This window comes from Muscardinus avellanarius (assembly GCF_963383645.1).
Source record: "Muscardinus avellanarius genome assembly, chromosome: 19".
Classification (NCBI taxonomy): Eukaryota; Metazoa; Chordata; class Mammalia; order Rodentia; family Gliridae; genus Muscardinus; species Muscardinus avellanarius.
The window spans coordinates 9410207-9424106 of record NC_137805.1 but is presented as its reverse complement, the minus strand read 5'-3'; the positions used below and the strand labels follow the sequence as shown (position 1 = coordinate 9424106).

General features: G+C 41.0%; 1 protein-coding gene across 1 annotated transcript in view; it reads left to right on the top strand.

The window, feature by feature from the left end:
- The window catches only part of PLCB1 (phospholipase C beta 1), a gene marked incomplete at both ends in the record, with an annotated part of 756028 nt that overhangs the window by 666703 nt on the left and 75425 nt on the right, over nt 1-13900 (top strand). The window lies entirely within an intron of this gene.

The window sequence follows — 13900 nt, the reverse complement described above, 5'->3', positions numbered from 1 at the left end:
GATTGTGATAATAGATATGCTAATCACCCTGATCTGATCCTCACATATCTTATATATATACTAACTAAATAACTATACATATATATAAAATATATATGCACACTATACCCAGTAAATATGCATAGCTACTATGTATTAGTTAAAAGTTAGAAAATATATATATATATATATATTTTTTTTTTTTCTTTTGGTGGTACTGGGGGTGGAACCCAGAGGCTTTCTACCTCGGGGCTACACTCCCAGACCTATTTTATATTTTATTTGGAAACAGGGTCTCATCAAGTTGCTGAGAGCCTCATTAAGTAGCTGAGGCTGGCTTCGAACCTGCGCGATCCTCCTATTTCAGCCTCCCAAGCGTGGGGATTATAAGCGTGCACCACCACCCCCGGCTAAGTTAGAAAATATTTTTTAAAATAAAACAAAAAATTTTAAATCATAAGCTTCTTCTTTCTTTCTTTCTTTCTTCCTTCCTTCCTTTCTTTCTTTCTTTCTTTCTTTCTTTCTTTCTTTCTTTCTTTCTTTCTTTTTTTTTTTTGCAGTACTGGGGATGAGGCCCAGGGGAATTCTACATCCAAACTATACCACCAGCCCATTTTTTATTCTTTATTTTGAAACAGGGTCTCACTGAGTTGCAAAGAGCCTCACTAAATAGTAGCTAAGGCTCTCTTCGAAGCACAATCCTCCTGTCTCAGCCTCCCAAATACTGGAATTACAAGCGTGCGCCCCCATGCCCAGCATAAGCTTCTATTTTGATGTAATGAAAATAGTTTGATAATAAAGCTGGTAACATTTTAGTCTTCAATCATTTATTGATCTGTGAGATAAAAGAGCTCAGAAACATAGCAAAGAATTACTGAAAACAACTCTTTACTGAGAAAGGGGCACAAGTTCCTTGGCTTTTGTTCCATTGACTGCTGTAGCTTAGTGCTTTCTGAACTTTGAAAAGTGTGAGAGTTTCTTGGGCATCCTGTTAGAGTGCAGATGCTGATCTAAGAGGCCTGAGTGGGGCTGGAAGTCTGCCTTGCCCACTGGCTGTTAGGGCACACCAGTCCTGCCACATTTCCACCAGCTACCTTCCAACTGCCACGATCGAGTACCTTCCTATATTTCCTGGCTTGAGCATGTGGAAGAAACTTTAAATTGCCTTCGTGGTATTTTCCCTTATTTGAACTTCTATTTGTTTTACCTAGTCATAAACCCAGCCCTTTAATTTTTTATTTCCTTATGATAATGAGGGAGGGAGGATGGGAGAGAGAGGAAGAGAGAGGGGAGAGAGAGAGAGAGAGAGAGAGAGAGAGAGAGAGAGAGAGAGAGAGAGAGAGAGAGAGGATGCCATTTGAGAGCAAAGCCACAGCCTGGCCATGAATTGTGTCCATGTCGTTTGCACAGTGACAATTTCGTTCCCGTGTGACCTTGTCACAAAGCCCATGTTGGAAGGTGGTGCAGAGGAGGGCCACGCAATGTCAATTTTCAGCTTCTATGGGAAGCCATCAGGGAGACCTTGAAATGTTTTTTTCGTGTGGACATAAATGCTAAGACTATTTTTCAAGTCATCAGTTATGAGCATCTTTGGAGTCTTTTTTTCATTGCTATTGTCCTGGCAGTTTCGAGCACAGCTGCGAAACATTTCATACCATAAGTAGAATATTAGACTTTCTTAGGAATGCAAATGACAGCAGAATTCAGGAACATAACAAATGCCTAGGGGCACCTCTGTTACATTCTGTCCCCCTGCTTCGTCTTGTGATGGCCTCTGGACAAGGTGCATTCCCTTCGGGATGTCAACCAAGCTTCCTGCTCAGCAAAAGCATTTATTTTTAAAAGATGCAGATATTCCCACAATACCTGGACTTCCAAAAATCTTTAATCACCTTGTTAGCTTGTCTGGTCCTTTTAACTTCTCACGTATAAAAGGTGACATAAAAATAAACCGGTTTTACACTGTTCATGACAAAATAGGTCTTGTTGTTAAAAGAGAAAAAAGTAATTATACTGTCTTATATTTAAAAAAAGAACACAATCTATATGGAAAATAGACTTTGTAACAATTTTAATACTTCCCTAAACCTTTCTTTCTTGCTTGCTTTTTTTCTTAAGCATTTCCATTTCTACACTTCAGCTGAAAACAAAGTGAATGAATTAAAATAGTATATAAAGCTATCACACTTTATATACTATTTATATACTATATTTATATTATAATATATATAGTATATATAGTACATATAGTATATATATAAATATAAATATATATAGTATAAATATATAGTATATTTATATACTAATGAGGTCCCTTGGCCTGCACAGTGGGCATTTGCTGAAAAAATAACTTATTGTAATAAAAATTAATCCCTAGGGTACGTTTTTAAAATTGTGGGTACAAACCTTTATTGACAAAAAAAAAAAAAAAAACTATGTTCCTTGTTGCTAGTTACAGATCACGGGGTGAAGCTGACCAGGTGAATCCGGATTTTAATACTTATAATTTCTGTTTTTAATCACTACAGATCACTGCAGAGCAAATTTAAAGCAAACAAAAAATAACGTCTGCCCATTCTGTGTATATATGAACCTTTACACAAAGAATTATAGAATGACCAATTTCTAAATATACTGATGACATAGCATTGCGAAATTATATATTTATGCCAGGTTATCAATTAAGTGCTGCTTTATTCTGCATTATACCAATTTCAAAGAGAGCATGAAATAACAGAAAACATAGTTCCTACATGCTTTGAAGTCATGAAAGTCTGCTTAAGGCTATAGAAGGGCGTGCAAGCTTTTTCTTGATAAAAAGTTATAAAAACAATAATGATGAGCTTTTATTGACCACTCCCTACATTATCAAGCACCTTCAAAGCACCTGATATGTACGATCTTCTCAGTGTTGTATCTTTGCAAGCACTAAGGTTCAAAAAATTAAAGGTAGTGCGAAAAGTGCCAGACCTTGCACACACCACATGCATTATGCTCTTCAGCATTGCAGTGAGTCTCTGAAGCCTTGTTTTATGATCCCCATATCAGCCTGTTTGATGTCTCTTTCTTGTGTTGACATGGATAGGCAGGCAGTAAGGGTACACCATGTGTACCTCAGTATACCCATCTGTAAGATGGAGAGGCTACCGGTTCCTTCTAAAGGAAGCAAACTCTCTGAGTGTCTGGGAGGGGTTGAGCCTGGCAACTGCTGTTCATTAACCCTAGCCTCCATAAGATCCTGGCCAAATCCTGCCAGAGATTTAGCCCCCAAATGATCACAGCAGCAGAAGTCCTTAAAATCACGAGCAGGATCTTCCCGCAGATGGAAATCACCTGTTTTTAACTAATGTTTTGGATTTCACAAAATATCTAGCCCAGTGCCAATGGGACTCACCTCTGGAAAACCACCATGGGCCATGGGTCTTATCCTTGTGAGGCAGGCGGCGATTTTCCGTTTACCACATTCAGCAGGAAGCAGCCAAGCAGAAGGGAAAAGAGGTCCCTTGGCCTGCACAGTGGGTTAAGAGGATGTGTGTGTGTGTATGTGTGTGTGTTCCTAGAGATTGAACCCAGGGGCATTCTAACTCTGAGCTATACCCCCAGGCCTATTTTTTATTCTTTATTTTGAAACAGGATCTCAATGAGTCACAAAGGGCCTCACTAAGTAGTAGCTGAGGCCGTCCTCGAACCCCCATCCTCCTGTCTCAGCCTCCCAAATGCTGGGGTTACAAGTGTGCGCCACCAAGCCCGACTGTTGTTGTTTTGAGATGGGGTCTTGCTTGGTTGTTGAGGATAGCCTCAAACTGTGATCTTCTTATCCCAGCCTCCCAAGTACTAGGATTATAAACTTGTACCACCATGCCCAGAAGGAAGAATTCTTTAGTCTTTTATGGGTGCACTGTAAGTATACACCATACTGCAGAATAATGTGATAGAGACACGTGCACATAGCTCCCAATGTGTTTCCCCTTGGATCCTACCCCGCTCCCTCCCCATTTCTGTACATTACATTTAAATGGGTATTCATGACAGCTTCACATATGCACTTAGGGCTGTTTGAACTTTTAATTTACTAAGTAAAGTACTTACCTGTTTGCTTTATTCCATCACCTTATCCTCTCCAACCTTTATCCCCAAGTCCCTTTCACTACTCTGGTATCTCTCATCATTTATCTGAAATTCCTCTTGTTTCCCAATTTCCCTCTAACTTCCACATCTGAGAGGAAAAAAAAATATATAACCCTTCATTTTCTGAGACTGCTAATATCAGCCCACTATTCTCTAGTTCCATCTATTTTTCTGCAAATGACACAATTTTCTTCTTCTTTATGGCTGAGTAAAATTCCACTGTGTGTATGAACTGCAGCTTGGTAACCCATTCATCTGTTGAGGCACACCTAGGCTGGTTCTGAAGAGGATTGTGACAACCTCACCCATGCACGGCTGCTGAAAAGCCTCAGCTCCTCTCTGAAGCAGCAAGACCATTGCCCCACCCACTTCCAACCTTGGTGTGTGTGTGTGTGTGTGTGTGTGTGTGTGTGTGTGTGTACTAGGGAGTGAACCCAGAGGCATTCTACTTCTGAACTACACCCCCAGCTCTTTAAATTTTGAAACAGGGTCTCACATGAGGCTGGGTTTGAACTTACCATCCTCCTCTCTCAGCCTACCAAGTATTGGGATTAAAGGTGCCCAGCGTACCTGGCCCGGCCTTGGTGTTCCTTCATCTCTCCCTCCATTCCTCCTTCTCTACACTCTTGCCATCTAGCTTACAGGTGTAGATGCTGAAGTCAAGTCAGAGACAAAAGACTTTGCTTCCCTTGAAATCTTCTTGCCCTCCCTTCCTTCCCTACATCCCCCAATAAAATCTCTCTTCCCCCAGCCCTGGACCAGCATCCTTGTTGGTTAAGCCTACTTCTGAATCAAACCAGAAAAGGGTTAGGCTATATGGTGGGTCTTAACAATTGCCCTATTTTTATTTGTTCAGCAATTGCCTTTTATTTGGATGTCATTTATTCGAGTTCAGTTTACTAAAGTCCAGTGTTTATCCCTGGGGATTCTAGTAAATCTACAGAAACATCTTGAAAGAGAAGTATCTCCTTTCAGATTGCATTTAAGTCACAGTCACTGAGCAGGAAGGGGCTTATTCAAAGCATGTGAGAAAAGACCCTGTTCTCTTTCTCTGGAGTTAAGAGGAAGGTGAACTGCTTCAGGCTACATTTTGAAATATTTTAGCAAGAACTAAAGTTTTCTGAGAGTAAGAAGATCTAAATAGGTAAACAGATTCCCAGGAGTTATTTTCTCTTTGAAGATATTTAAAGGTGGAGACAAAGAGGCTGTCTACTAGCAGAGGGTTGTGTACTGGGTGACCTTTTTAGGATCTCCTTTGAGTCTGAGAAGGAGCTGATTAATTAAAGTCAGAAGTTCGCCACTAAAATAATAGATATGAGATCCAGAGAATTCAAGGTGTTGGAGGACTCATTAAATAGAGTTGCATAAATATCATGCTGAAATATTTAATGAGTCCATGGGGTCACTTATAGAACAATGGAGCAGAGATGGCCTAGAAAAAATAAATTAGAATCGATATTGTGCTTCTGAATTAACAACTATAGATTGCTATATTAACACTGGAGAGATGAATTCTATAATTATATCTTAATGATGCAGGGTGGTGTTCTCATCCTGGAGAAAATGAAAAGGGCTTATTTTTAGTTTCTTACCCATTAATAATAAAAATAAATTCACATATATGTGCTTATAGCTGTGGTCTCTGAGACGCATGAATACCTGTGTCGCAACAATTGGGTGAATAATCATTATTTTCCTTTGTCAATTCAACCTACAGTTAATGAATTCTGTAGTAAGCATCAAGCTAGGTATAAAATAAAAAGATGCACCTCACTTCAAGTGGATTACTACCTCCTTCTATATAATGATGGATATTTTTCATGGCTGAGTCTTCAATGCAGTAGCCGCTAGCCACAAGTGGTTTTATATTTTTATTTTTTTTTTTGTTTATCTACTTATTTTGCAATACTTGGAACTGAACTTAGAGCCACTTTACTATTGAGCTATACTCTTGACCATTTTCACTTAAAAAATTTTTTTTTATCTTTTGGTGGTAGTGGGGTTCCCAGAAATCCTTCTACCTACGGGCTACACTCCCAGACCTACTTTTTAAATATATATTTTTATTTGGAAACAGGGTCTCCTAAGCCAGCAAGGCTGGCTACAAACCTGCGCGATCCTCCTGTCTCCACCTCCCAAGTGAGGGGATTATAAGCGTGCGCCACCACGCCCAGCCACTTTTTTTTTATTTTGAGAGAGGATCTCAACAGGTTGCCCAGGCTGACCTTGAACTTGCCGTCCTCATGCCTCATCCTCCCAGGGATCTGGGATTACAGATGTGAGCCACAGGTGGTTATTAACCATTTGAAATGTGCCTAATGCAAGTCACAGGAATGGAAGGGTTATATGTTTTCTCTAATATATGGAAGCAAAGGAGTGATAGGGATACCCTAGGTACTCCAGGTAATGAAGGGAAAATCTCAGTGGAGCCAGGGAGGTGGTCTAAATGAAAGGGAAGGGGAAGAGTGAGGTTTATTGAAGGAATTACTACCGTTGGCTATGTGTGCATATGTGAAAATACCAGCGTCAGTCTCAGTATTCTGTGTGGGAAAGGGAGGATAGGAAGGGGGAGGCCCAAGTACTATGTGCTGTCAACACAATTTACCTTATGATGTGAGACTATAATGCACCAATGAAAGCACAAAAAAAGGTATGTGGCTAACGCAGCCAAATAATTTCATTTTTAATTTGATTTTAATCTTACTGAAATTTGAGTGCAAACATCCACATGCTTAATTTCTGACATGTAAACCACTCTTCCATAAAGGAGTTACATTAGAACAAAACACGCTGATAATAATTATTAGGAAAGCTGTTCACAGGGGAGAAAAGGCTGCCCTATACTTGGGCAAAGGGAGGAGGGGGGAAAAGGTTCTGTTTGCAACCCAGAAGAAAGACCTCGCCAAAAACTAACCTTTCAGCAACCTTGATATTGGATTTGCAAGAGAGTGGGTTTCTGTTGTCGAAGCCACCCAATCTGTGTGACACATGGTTATAGAAGCCTGTGCCAGTGAATCCGACAGAAACACAGGAATTGCATGCTTCCCCACAGTTGACAGGAACCGCCATCTCAGACTTCCTTCCTGTCTACCCTTCTGCAAACTTGCCCTCAGTGCTGTGGGTCTCAGCTCAAGGGCTGCCACCTCTGGGAAGCCTTCCTCTCTTTGCCCAGGAATGTGGCAGCCTTTTCTCCTTTATAGAAGAATGGTGGGACATTTGAGAGGTGGCTGGGCCGTTAGACTTCTGGTCTCATGAGTGGACTCACCCATAAGTAGAGAAATAGATTAACGCATTATCATAGAAGTGGCTTCGATATAAAAGGGAGTTCTCTCTGGAAGGCTCGCTCTGCCATGTGGTGCCCCTGCCATGTTCTGATGCAGCAAAAGGCCCTCACCGGGAGCCGAGGAGATGCCAGTGCCATGTTCTTGCACTTCCCAGCCTTAAGAATTGTGAGCTACATAAACCTCCATCCTTTATCAATTAGTCAGTCTCTGGCATTTGGTTATAGCAACAGAAAATATAACTAAGACAATGGCTTCAGACATTATTAACCCTTCCTTTCATATGGACACATTGTTTTTATCCTTGGTTCCCCTGTCGCTCTTGCTTTTCCTCCTGTTTCTTAGCTTGCTCCCTTTCCGCTCCACTGGACACTTAAAAGTTGAGAGTTATCCAGAATTATGTCCTGGAATTCCTTCTCTTTTCTCAAAGTGTGGCAAGAATTTCATCCGATCCTGTGCTAAAATTCAATCTCGATTCTTTTTTCTCAAGTTTCACACACAGAAGTTTCACTTGGAGAAAAGAAAAACCTCTAAATCATTTAACCTTTTCTGCTTGAATTCTTTCTTTTATAATCATCTTCTCAACAGCCTCTTAAAATGGGATGATGATAGAAGAAATCATAAAATAATAGGCCGATAGTCAGAAAACACATGTACTATGGTATAAATTTGAAGAGAAGGACCAGACCAGGGCAGGCAATTGCTTGCTATAGACAGAAAGAAAATAGGTCTGGAAGTGTAGTCCACAGGTAGAATGCCTTGCGCTCCATTCCCAGCACCTGTTCTATATTTGATTTGGAAACAGGGTCTCACTAAGTTGCTGAAAGTCTCACCAAATAATTGAGGCTGCCTTCGAAACTGTACGATCCTCCTGCCTCAGCCTCCCAAATGCTGGAATTACACAGCTGTGCCACCACGCCTGCCTTCAAACAGAATCTTTTAGCTTTGTCCTTACCTTATTTTTATTTATTTATTTATTTATTTATTTATTTATTTATTTATTTATTTTTGCAGTACTAGGGATGGAACACAGAAGCATTCTACCTCTGAGCTATATCCCCAGCCCTGTTTTTTATTCTTTATCTTGAAACAGGGTCTCAGTGAGTTGCAAAGGGCTTCACTAAGTAGTAGCTGAGGCTGTGCTCGAACCGCAATTCTCCTGCCTCAGTCTCCCAAATGCTGGAATTACACAGCTGTGCCACCACGCCTGCCTTCAAACAGAATTTTTTAGCTTTGTCCTTACCTTATTTTTATTTATTTATTTATTTATGTATTTATTTATTTTTGCAGTACTAGGGATGGAACACAGAAGCATTCTACCTCTGAGCTATATCCCCAGCCCTGTTTTTTATTCTTTATCTTGAAACAGGGTCTCAGTGAGTTGCAAAGGGCTTCACTAAGTAGTAGCTGAGGCTGTGCTCGAACCGCAATTCTCCTGTCTCAGCCTTCCAAATGCTGGAATTACAAGTGTGTGCCACCATGCCGGTCTCACCTGATCTTTCTTCTGTGTACATCCAGAAAGATAAAGAGAGAACTCTTGGTCTTCATCTCCAAATAGCAACCTTGATAGTTAGGACTTCAACATGTGAGTTGAAAGGGGACTGAATTCAGTCCAGGACACACATCACTCAGGGAGCAAATACCTCTCCTCTGGGTTGGTTTCTTAGAAAAAGGAAATTATGTATTCATAATTTATATATATATATTTTGACACAGCTCTCACAAATGATACAGAAAACTGCCATCTATTTATTTAGCATTTGGAGGATTCTAACCAGTGCCTTTGATTCACATATTAATAACAGAATTCTAGAATATTAACAAGTATAAAAAACACCCAGCCCCAAAAGTCCACCTCACAGACCTCAAATGTCACTAAGTATTACTTACGTAAATAGTAATGTTCTTTTATACTTTGTGGACAAAAACCAGTGTTGAGCTGGAGTTGGTGACATTAGCCCACAAGAGCCCAATTTTAAATTTTTTAGGGATTTGGTGAGTCAGTTGTTAAACACAGCATTATTAAAAATTAAATTCTATAAACTTACTCATAAATAAATTATATTAAAAGCAAAGATAACAAATAATCAAAAGTCATCATTTTCTGACCCTCTAATAGCTTCCCACATCAGGCACAATGGCACATACCTGTAATCCCAGCTACTGAGAAGTGGCCGAGGAAGGCTGAGCTCTGGGCAGCAAGGAAGGAAAGACAGACAGACAAACAGACACCAGGGTCAAATAGAGTCCTCAAGGCCAAAACTCCAGTGACTCCTTCACAAGCCACAGCCTACCTACCTACTTTACCACCCAGCGAGTCCATTCAAATTATTAGTCTTACCAGTATTCACTGATGAGATCAGGGCCCTGATCCGATTATTTAACCTCGGGACATTTTTGCATTGACCATCCATGAGCTGTTACAGGGGCATTTCACATTCAAACCATAGGAACCTTTCTAAATTGCCTGAGCCGGCCTCGAGTCTGTGATGCTCTTGCTTCAGCCTTGTGAGTAGCTTGGATTACAGGATATGCCACCACCCCAGACCAGCAAGCCCATGCTCCAAACGACTCATTAGCCAGTTAACTGCATGAATAGATTGATTCATGCACTGGGGCCCTAATCACCTCTTAAATATCCTACCCTGTCCTACTTCTTAATATCTCATAATGGAGATTAAATCTCACCATGAGTTTCAGAGGAGACAAACCATACTCAAACTGTAGCACCCATCTTTAAAAACAAAACTTTCAGCTGAAATATACTACCTTCTTATACTACCCCTTTTTTTTCTGTTTCTTACACCAGAGACAGTTTGTACTGTATTGTTGACTTATGAACTCTCAGATCCCCAGTGTAAAATATTTGGAGGAAACCAAGAATCCCCACCAACACAAACCTAGCATTGACAGCATTTCCTAACCCATTTAGCAATATCCTCCACCTGAAAATTGCCTCCGCTGCAACATAACAGTCCTCCCAGCAGATGCTACGCAACACTTGCCTGATGTATTTTACACGGGGACTTCTTCCCCTCTAAAAGTTCTAAGGAGCAGTAGTATGGATACTGGGATAAATAACCATTTAGGAATTACATTTTATTTTTTGCAGGGAGCATAGCTCTCCAGCATGGCCCTTTTAAACCATCTGCAAACAAGGAAGGAGTGCTCAGACTTTCAAATTGAAATGCCATTGGGCGGAATTTACATTCAGCCTTTCCCTAAATTTACAACTAAGTCACACTTGTGGATTCTAAAATCTGAGGCCCAGGAAGTCTCAGTGACACGTTCAAGGTCATGCATAGAATAAATGACAGCAAGCAATTGCCTGCCCTGGTCCTTCTCTTCAGATTTACACCATAGTGCATGTGTTTTCTGACTATAGGCCTATTTCTTATGATTTCTTCTATCATCATCCCATTTTATGAGGCTGTTAAGAGGGTGATTATAGAAGAAAGAATTCAAGCAGAAAAGGTTAAATGATTTAGCGATTTTTCTTTTCTCCAGGTGAAACTTCTATGTGCAAAACTTGAGAAAAAAGAATCTAGATAGAATTTTAGAGTAGGAATGGATAAATTTTTGCCACATTTTGAGAAAAGAGAAGGAATTCCAGGACATAATTCTGGATAACTCTCAACTTTTAAATGTCCAGTGGAGCGGAAAGGGAGCAAGGTAAGAAGTAGGAGGAAAAGCAAGAGCATCAGGTGAACCAAGGATAAAAACAATGTGTCCATATGAAGGGAGGGATTAATAATGTCTGAAGCCATTCTCTTAGTTATATTTTCTGTTGCTATAACCAAATGCCAGAGACTGACTAATTGATAAAGGATGGAGGTTTATGTAGCTCACAATTCTTAAGGCTGGGAAGTGCAAGAACATGGCACTAGCATCTCCTTGGCTCCCGGTGAGGGCCTTTTGCTGCATCAGAACATGGCAGGGGCACCACATGGCAGAGCGAGCCTTCCAGAGAGAGTTTCCTCTCATATCAAAGCCACTTTTGTGATAATACACTAATCTCTATTTGTCTACTAGTGGATCAGTCCACTCATGACAACGGAGGTCTAATGGCCCAGTCACCTCCCAATGTCCCACCGCCTCTTAACACCGCTGTATTGAGGACCAAGTTTCCAACACATGAAATGAAATGTGATGGCCTCATTCAAACCACAGCTGGGTTGTACCGAACAGTATCCTTTGGAGTGAGTCACCAGGAGCTCAGGAGAGCACTTACTCAGTATCCGGGAGGGATGAATGGAAAGGCAGGGCGAGAGTCAGATAAGGGTGAATAGACAGAAGGTGGAATGAGAGACAGCTTGTATGACATGCTTCTGAAAGCTCAGACTTGAAGGGAAACAGGATCCTAGAAGAATAAAGTAGAAAATACAGGGAATAACAGAAAATCCTATTGAGGAGAAATTAGTGGTCACTTCTCCTTAATAACTCAATCTAGTTTATGATGAGGTTTTAAATAAAATGATAGCCAAGGAAGAAGAAGAAAGAAAAGACATTTTTTTCTTATTTTACTTATTGGCAGGGTTGTTTTTCCCCTCTGCTGAGTGAATATTCAATAAAGGAAAAAATATCTTAATGAGTGTGAGGCACGCATTATCAAGAACAGTAAAGAGAAAGTGTTAGCTGATTTTCTCCTGCTATTTGGTACATTAACGATAATACTTCCACAGTTTATATCATGGTCAACAGGCCAGAAGGCTTGATGTGACCACAGGCCTCAAGAACAGCCTGGCTAAAATCATGAAAAACAGAGACTGCAAGAGAGGAAGCAGTTTCTCCAAATTCCTTTAGTTTCTTGTAGTACAGAGGCCAGCCTTGAGGGGCTAGAGTTTTCCTTCATATTTCTAGTGATCAAACATAAGTCATAGAAGTTATCAACCATGGAAATGTTAGAAGAAAGGGAAGAATAAAGCAGTAGGTGAGCATCCAGATGTAATTCTCTGACATTTTTCCAAGCCCAAATCTAGAAGAGTCTGGACAGGGCTAGCGACTCCTCCCAGCCCATGTGTCTTAGGAAGGCAGGAAGGTTCCTGCATGGCCCTGTGATGGGGAAGGGTCGTGCTGAGGGGCTGGTAGAAGGCTGACGCCAAGACAAAGGGGCTCTCTCTAGTTGTCCTCAGCCCTGGCCTGGAATAGTGTTAGCAAGTGGGCTCTTCCAGATTCTACCTGAGCACCCATCACCCTGCAGTGGCCAGCAGCCATTAGTCAGTGGGAAATCTAAACAACGCCCTGCAAGGATACAGAGGAGAGCTTTGTACCTCAAGCCTGCTGCCCTCTTGTCTCTGCAGAGATGCTGAGCTCCATAATACATTAAATGACCCTATGTGGAAGATTTTGAAAGACTCCACTTAACTCAAAGAGACTGATTTCTGCAAGAAACTTTAAAACAGATTTAATGGAGGGGGAAGGTGGAATTTTGAAGCACCTCTAAGGAAATTGTCCATTTCCTTTAATAGTTAGAAAAGGCGGGGGCTGCCTCTCTTGGTGTCCATGGAAGTGTGGCTCCCAAGCCTTCAGGGAAAGCAGTTTGGAAAAATTTCTGCTGTGACTTAAATTACAGCCATTTCCCAGGCAGGCAGCTCAGGGGCTGTGGTAGGCAGTGCCAGCTACTCGAGTCAATTGAAAGGGAATTGGTCGCCTGGGAGTTTTCTAACCTAATTTCAGGTTTCCTGGACACCGTGTCCTCTCCCGACCCAACACCTGCTGCGACACAGAGATGTTTCTAATGAGGTGAATAACAAACAGGTTCATGCACAGTGGCCCCATGGGGACAAAGGCACGCTCGCACGCTCAGAGGAAGCTTTGTAGAGATTTTTGAACACCTCCGTTAAACTTGCATGTTTTAGGAGAAGCACTGTTTGCCGTTGTGTTCGTTCCTTAAAGTCTCCATTCTGCTGAGTTACAGTCAGATATTTGTTTGGTTTTGTAGTGTGGTACTGAGAATCAAACCCTGGGCCTCTTGTGAGCTAGCTTCCACCACTGAGCTGTGTCCCCCTGTCGAGAAATTTGTTGTTCTTGTTGCTGTTTTAATGTCCGTTTCCTACGTAAAAGCTCAGAAAATCATAATATGATCAGCTCTAAAATAAAATATTTCACCACATACACAAAAACACGCCCATAATAAAGGAGGCAGAGAGAAAGCATTAGGGAGTGACATATATGTTAAGCACTTCATACATGTTTCTAATAGGCAACTTAGGCTGACTTCTGGCCACTTTTCTAGTGATATTCCAGTAGATTTTTCCTGCAGGGGCATTACTAGGCAAATGACTGTACGGGTCCCTGTTAGAAGAGCTTTCATTGTGATCTACGGCTTCTTCCTTTGCCCTGCTATGCTTGCTAGAACTGGGTCTCAGCCAGCAGTTTTAGATTTTTTTTTTCATTTCTTTTAAAGTGTGCACCTAAATTTATTATCTGATGCGTTGGTCAGCACTTGACCGTGATCATTTACATTTCTGTAGTCACTCGGTTGTATTTAAGTCTTCCTGGCAAAACTAAAA